We start from the raw sequence: 8,449 nt of genomic DNA, 5'->3' as shown, positions 1-8,449 counted from the left end.
AAAATTCGAGTATAAAATGTATCGTACATACTAACATTTTTTTGCAATCCAGCAGTAAATACTTCAAATGTTCGGTCTTCAGTGAAGGGATTCAGTCGATGAAATGAGCAGTGACAAGGTTTTCTCTTCTTTATATAAAGTCATCACAAGTCATTCTTAAAAGTCGGAATGATTGGTTTCGGCGGAAAAGACACGCATTTATTAACATAAATTATGCATTTGGTTAATTTTGATGGCCAAAATTAAACATATAAATAGCTAGTTTAAAAATAGGGCAAGTTGAGTGTTTGACGGAAACAGGAAAGAGCCCATTGTCATTATAGAACCCAGTGTCAACTTTTTCCGTCAACGAGTCCGCGATACGTTGCATTGCTCTTCGAAACCGGTTGCATCAGTGAACGGTTTTCAGGAAGCGACGAAAACGCTCTTTGACCACCTGCATAGCCTCAATCGCTATAAGGCAAAATAAGAAAGGAATAGAATGCACTAAAAAATAATAAATGGAAACGAAGGAAGATTTTTTTGTAATTCAGACGACTGTTAGTTGATGAAATGCATGCATTGATGTAAAGCCGGAGAAATGCTCGTTTGTCTCCTGACACTCTTGGGAAAAATAATTATAATTGATGACAGACAGCTCGTAAGTCAAACATATAAGTCAAATAATAAACTTATATAATGCTATATGCCATGATTTTCTAATTCATCGAATAATTATATTATACGCAACGTTATAGTATTGCACCCCCATGCAGGTAGAAAAGGTATATGCTACTGTGCGTGCTATAAAAGGACATTATCAGAACAGCTGGATATATAGAGGAATATACATGGGTTATATTGTTTAAAATAATTTATAGTAAATTGCGCATTACAAGTGAAATTATTATAAGTGAAATCACGTATAATATAATATATATATATATATATATATATATATATATATATATATATATATATATATATAATTATATATAAATATATATATATAAGTATAATCTTGTTGTTGAAAAGACAAAAGAGTGCTCAATACTATAAGATGTTATAGTAGAGCGAATTAAGTAGATGAAATTAAGTCTTAAAATGAATTTATTTAGCTATTTAGAGTAGCGATAGCTATATATATATATATATATATATATATATATATTATATATTATATATATATATATATATATATATATATATTATATATATATATATATATATATATACACCTGTTTGCAAAAACGTTGGCCGCAGATAGATAGATAGATAGATAGATACTCGAAATCTAATTAGAATTGCATATGTTGTGTAATATTATATAGAAATCCCATGCAAATGTAATCATATGCAATTCTAATTAGACTTCGAGTATCTATCTATCTATCTATGTGCGGCCAACGTTTTTGCAAATGGGTGAATATATATATATATATATATATATATATATATATATATATATATATATATATATATATATATATATATATGTTTTTTCTGTCTCTGAAGATTTTGTACTGTTTTAATCGTTTGAAATTTCGACTTTAAACCATTACTAAATTGCTGGCATGGTATAATGCAGCAATATTGAACGGGCAATGTTTGCACAAGCTTTATGTTTATTTTTGTATTGAATGATGGAGGCATTGTATAGCTATAATATACTCGGTTAATATAATAAGACTAATATAAGTTTTGAATCATAATATAAGTTTAGGTCAGGTTAGCTGAAAAAATAATGTGTATACTTGGTTTGAAATAGCGAGGGTTGCTGCATGGATATATTTTTAGTTCAATATAAAATATTTTACAACAACATGGAAGTTTCACCAAAATTTCTATCATGATATTCCCTCGGGAGTGTTTGTTCCTTTGTTAATCGAAGAGACGATGTTTATAAGCTATTCACTACAGTATACAACTATATGAACCGTAGAAAACATTTTGGAGTGAATTTCAATTTAAGAGGCTTGTTTAGATTCCGGCAGAGATCGTGCGCGAATATTAAACGACAGAAACACCCTCATCTTATCAGATAAAAATAACTACGCAGTGAATGTTGCCCAGATGAGAATTTGCACAGGATAAATTGCCAAAAAATAATAAAGAAATGGAAGATGCAATAAATTGGGGAAATTTTTTGAAGTACAGTATATAATTATACAACTAAAACCGTAGAAAGAGTACATTCTGATATAAGCTGCTTGTTTTGATCCCAGCAGAGATCACGCGCGAAAAATATAAACGACAGAAATGCACCCCTCATCTCATCAGATAAAAATAACTACGCAGAATTAATGTTGCCCATGCAGATGTGAATACCAAACAGGATATATATATATATATATATATATATATATTGAGTTAAGTGTATTTATACACTTAGCTCAATATTAAGGTATATCATAAATAGCTATAGAGTTAAGAGCATAGGAAATGTTGCTATCACGAAATATATATGTATAGAAATATACATGACAATTGATCAGATATAGATCAGATATTGAACAAGCGTTCGCAACGCGTGTCGGGTCGTTTAATATATGACATTAATTTTAAAATGTCTCATGCACTCTTTCCAAGGAATGGGCGGAGCGTTCCATTTGTGCTTCGACATAGTTGTAGTGTTGTTGAAAGAAAGTGCTTGTGTTAAAAGAAAGTGCTTTGCCATGAATGTCGGGTCGCCCTTTCGTATTAACTTTCCACATTTTAAAATACCGCAAGCATTTCGAATATGCATTACCAGAAATTTGGGACAAGATGGCGTCTTGCATTGGGATAAAAACAAACATGGCGGCCAAATTTCATGCGAAACAATATGGCTTAATCACAAAACTTTAAATTACGCTTCCTATGTGTGTTTTTTTCTTGGTTCGGAATTCGAATTCTGTAAATTGCTCAGAAAGGAAGAGTTATAACAAAAAATATTCACTCACTAGCAAATCCTCTAGGTTCCTGAGTGCGATTTATATACAAGTCCAATTTGAATGATTCGGCTATATAAACCATAGTAATATCGGTAAACATGCTCTACAATCTGGTCAAATACACCACTTTCCTTTTGGACGATGCAAAGTTCGGAGTTGGAAATGTCTTTGGTTGTGATATAGCTACCGATATAACTCATAAATATCTTCGTATTTTTTACCGCCACGGTTCCCACAGCGTTTGAAATTTCATGATTTTTCAGTGTGTTAAGCATCCGGCCATATACATTTGAAGCATAATTATAATTGCATAATTATACCATCGAGCCATTTTATGAAATTTTCACCAATTCCTTAGGTCAAGAAGCGGACGCTGCCCACGAACGCGGACGCAAAATGTCTCAAATTTCTGGTAATGGTTAGTATGGTTTATATACAAGATGCGCGCCAAACCCGTGCATGTTAATTTCAAAACTCAAACGTCATATTCCAAACGACCCAACATGCGTTGCGAACGCTTGTTATTTTGCAGTCAACCGGAATCCGCTGTGTAACACGGCTCATCAACAAGAGTAATGGAGAGTTTATAAAAAGTTTTGGCAAACTTCATCTCTCTGGTATAATTGAAAGACTCCCTATCATTCAAGCTGATCTACCCAGAGTAATACGACTTCTATTTCATTGTTTACATCAAAATTGTTTGTAATATATTTTCGTTACTGATCAGGCTTCCCTCATTGCGGGTATTCTTAACCCACAATCAGGCGTCTGTTTGGCAACGTGATAAGCTTTCCAATATACTATTATATATACTTGCAATATAATGGTTATATAGTTGCTGAAATGACATTATTGGGGAACCTGTTTAAGGTAATATAAAAATATGGAAAAATTATCATAACAGTACTGATTTTCCGCCCGTCTTAAATCAAGCCCTGCAACTGCAATATGTAAGACAAAAGTTGGATTAAATTCAAATTTTGTCTCCTGCCTTATAATTATAATTCTATAATTGGCATTATAAATTTTTATGGCAATTCAAACCTGATAGGAACTTTATGAAAAAAGCTTTTCCTATCGAGGAGCCTGTCCCTGGAACAATTTACCTGATGAGCTAACTTACAATAGTTTAATTTATTTTTACTCAACTAATGTATAATAATACTATAAACGGCTCCTTGAAATCAGCTTTAGCTGAAGGGCTATCGTGCATGTTTAAATAAATTTTTAATAATAATAATAATAATTAATTTCCCAAATTTCTGGTTATGAACTTGGCGATGTTATTATCCACTGACACTGTAGCCGCCGGAAATCGCCGGAGACAGTCACAAATAGGGCGTCGCGCACTCGTGGCAAAATATTGACAGTGATCTTTGTGGATGATAGTTCAGGAAATTTTGGGTAAAATTAATGCAATCGTCAATTATTCTAGCTGTATCTACAATCACTCTATCAAGATATGCGCGCTAAAATTAATGACCAACACGACGGCCGCAGTTGTAATAACGTAATGAAGATCGGATGTATGGACGAGGACACGCAGCTGGAAATCGAGACTGGTTAACAAGATTATAATGTTACTCTACAGTAAAATATAGTTAAAATATATACATGCATGATAAGATTACAAGCGTCGTCACCCTGGCATGGTCCATTGCTTTATCATAGACATAGGGGCAATCTGGGAATATTATTTGGAAAGTTCAACGTTCGATCTTTTCAATTTGGTCGTTTAGGTATTGGGGCAAACTAATGACATACTTTGCACGAATATGGGGTTCTCGGTCGGATGCATCTGAATGTTATACCCTATGTTTGAAACCAACAAGCTACGAACACAACAACGTCGATAATCCGGATGAGCATAAAACAAAATGAACCAATCGAGCATACTCATCGATCTTTTTTTCTCTGTTACAGCCGGTTACGCTCGCTCCCTTGCAAACACAGGTTGACAGAATGATACAAACGACGAACTAGCCCAGTTAAGGCACGAGCGCTCAAAACGACGGAGAATATTTGACCCTTTTTTAGCAGTGACTGCACTCGAGAACCTAGTGGATCTATAGGAAGGGAAGCTAGGGATTCTAATGCACATTGCTACAATTCGATATACAAACAGACGTGTTCCTTGCCACAAACTTCTCGGTTCCAGTCTCTATTGTTGAAATTTGTTGGAGATAAAATTAACAGGAAATGGAAATCGCTAAGCTTATCGAGAAATCACTCAAACATCACTCGTGCGCTTGGTCCACCCTGGGTACCGTCGAGGCAAACCCCGGTCCCAGCACTCCGTTTAACCAATGTAATTCGGTCTTGACATCGAAATTGGTTCTTTTATAAAAAATCTTAAATCTTAACTGAAATATGTCTGTATAGTATTATGATTGAGAAGAATGTGCCCTTTCGTGTAAGTGTATTATTGAAAATGCAACGAAAATAGCAAATAATAATAATAATAATAATAATAAATATATATGCAAATCAAATTATGCCAAGGTTATATCTGTCTTCAGTGTTGCTATGTTTTGAAATATTCCGCGATGAATAGTAACCCCACACTAAAAAAAACAAAAAAGAAACAAAAAAACAAAAAGAAAACCCCTTGCTTAACCGGCTTGTCGTGACTGTCTTTGTTTTTGGCTTTTGAGTCACCAAAATGAGAGTGATGGTTCTGAAAAAAGGAGCTCCTTCAAAAAGACATTTTTCGGGAGTGTTTAGGGGCAGGTATGTGATTCTTAACAACCACCATCAACAATATTGCAGGATAATCGTTCACATGTAAATGCCGAGTTCGTGAGATCCACTCTTCTCGTTTGCGCATGGAGCATATCTCTTTGGTAGGCAGGTAGGACGTGTTCCCCTACTTCATCTTGTAGTACTTTTCACGATCGAACCGAATACACCACGGTTATAACACGATGCTCCCTTTTTGAGTCTGTCGATAGTAGACCATCCGTTCAAACTGGATCGCTTGGCTGATTTAACTTGATATGTCCACGGTGGGTCTAATCAGACTATTAAATCAAGCTATGTCAACATTTTGTTGACTATTGACAACCGCACATTTTTGGTATAGAGTGGGGTGGGTGGCTCTTCATCTACAACACCTTGCCATTTGAATGGGAAGCCTCTCACTATATTTTTCATACTGTATATCGGTTTGGTGGCCTCATTTCATTTTTTCCGCTCGAAACGAGAGTTATGTTCGTTGTATATTGACGTCCGACATGTCGGATAGTTACATGCAAGTCTCCCTGTTCAGGGAAGCATATTTAGCCTTACAAGATGATAATGCACTCACTCTAGCGGCTGCTAAATCTGCTATATTTCTCGTGGCCTACTATTTATTATAAGTAATATCATGACATGAGAGAAATTAGTGATTAAATGCGCACGAGGGAATTACACAAACCTCCCGAGCCTGAGGGGTCATTTAATCACTAATTTCCCTCATGTCATGATATCAGTTTGTAATAATTATCATGATCAGCGAGGGTGATGTAGCGCATAATTGGTTTTATGTATTGCTAAAAATTCATATGTGTGCATCTTATTGCTTGCATGCTTGCTCATGCTTACAGAAGCGGGCGAATTATAACTTGCGGCACCTGAATTTAAACATGCATGCAACTTGCAAAGTTGTCATTAGCTCAAGCAGAATTTTGTTTTAAGCTTATCCCCAATAAAATCTTAATACTCTGAAAAACTGCTTGTACGCGATTACATGCATGTGCTGCATGCGCTGATAGTTTCCGTTTACGAAAAATTACATATAGAGCCCGCTTGTGAAGAAACATGACAAGGGTACACCAGTATAGCAGTTTCAATCTTTATTGAAGTTCTAATCCCGTTTTAACAAATTCAATTCATCATGCATAGCATAAGCCTGAAGATATATGTCGGTTTTCCTATGGCTATACTATCAAATTTTATGCATCTCGGTATCTAAATGAGAGTAGAAAAAAAAAAAATATATATATATATATACACCCATTTGCAAAAACGTTGGCCGCAGATAGATAGATAGATAGATAGATAGATACTCGAAGTCTAATTAGAATTGCATATGATTACATTTGCATGGGATTTCTATAATATTACACAACAACAATTCTAATTAGATTTCGAGTATCTATCTATATCTATCTGCGGCCAACGTTTTTGCAAATGGGTGTATAATATATATATATATATATAATAATATATATAAATAATAATATATATGTATATAATAATATATATATATTTATATATATATATATATATATATATAATATATAATAATATAATATATATATATTAATATATATATATATATATATATATTTTATAACATTTTTATCTTTATTATATTCATTTTCAATGTAATGATATTTCTTGCCATCTGATTGGTTAAAAAATTAATCCCTAATCCCTAATCGCACTATTTTACAGTAACCAATCATATTTAATATTTCAGTGTAACTATCCAGTGTAACTACTATATGGCACCAAATTTTATTCTTTTGGTTTTTAAATGCCCCGCAAAATTTCTTGACAAAAATAGATGAAATTTACTAACCGCTTCGGTTCACTCAGCCAATAATTCGTTTAGAATTTGTTTAATTTTTGTATGAAAGTTGAAATTGCACTACTTATATATCGTACAATTTTGGTCAGAAATCAAACTTGTGATTACAAATCACACTCCCGCTCCGTGTAATTACGCGTTCGATTCCACACTAAATTGCACTCCACTCACCATTATTATCAATAACTATTATTAATCAGGCTTGGATAATTAACGTATGTCATCTCAAGACATATAATTTTTTATAATAAGTCAAACAGTAATTTTCAAATCGTTTAATAACTGCAAAATATGATCTCAATTTTTTGTTTGATCTTTATCATAGAATGAAAATAAAAGCTAGCACTTGTTATAAAAAAAATTGGGATTATGAAACGGATTAGAATATTTTTTAGCTACATGCATACCTTTTTCGCATGCAGGGTACCAGGCAGCAATGTCCACCCGGCATGCATGAAAAACTCGGATATCCATATCCTGGAGGACACGAAGCCCATTGAAACGAAAAACCACAACAATAAAAGCCAAACAGTTCGCATTTAGATTCTGTGTAAGCAGGATTTGCTGAATCAACAACAGAGGAAGAATTATTGAATTACAAAAAAAATATTCTATTTTTGTGATAATTTGATGAATAGCTAAATATACTAATTACGTTTTGTCTTACTTTTCCAACGTCGTTTCACCAGGTTTGCATTGTTCGAGACGGTGAAAATAACAAGAAACAAGCAGATAAGGAGTTTAGACTTCATGGTGAGCTAAAATATGATAAAACATCAAATTTCAATCAACACATTAGTTCATATCCAGCAACACAATCGCCGTCCGAACGCATGCATGCAGGTACAACATTATAGTATAATGTATAGTATAATGTAATGTATAATGTAATGTATAATGTAATGTATAATGTACAGTAAAATGTATAGTATAATGTATATATAGTATAATGTATAATGTA

General features: G+C 33.4%; 1 long non-coding RNA gene across 1 annotated transcript; it reads right to left on the bottom strand.

Annotated features, from left to right (window-relative positions):
- Window positions 1-6,770: 6,770 nt before the first annotated feature.
- On the bottom strand, window positions 6,771-8,186 carry LOC114544097. Its single transcript, XR_003690290.1, has 3 exons — window positions 8,156-8,186; window positions 7,896-8,052; window positions 6,771-6,863 (listed from the first exon to the last, which is right to left on the bottom strand). It is a non-coding gene; the product is annotated as an uncharacterized LOC114544097 (long non-coding RNA).
- Between the last annotated feature and the right edge of the window lie 263 nt (window positions 8,187-8,449).

The sequence above is a fragment of the Dendronephthya gigantea genome, unplaced genomic scaffold, assembly GCF_004324835.1.
Source record: "Dendronephthya gigantea isolate DGI-Jeju-01 unplaced genomic scaffold, DenGig_1.0 000004F, whole genome shotgun sequence".
NCBI lineage: Eukaryota > Metazoa > Cnidaria > Anthozoa > Malacalcyonacea > Nephtheidae > Dendronephthya > Dendronephthya gigantea.
This window is presented reverse-complemented; position numbering and strand designations above follow the sequence as displayed.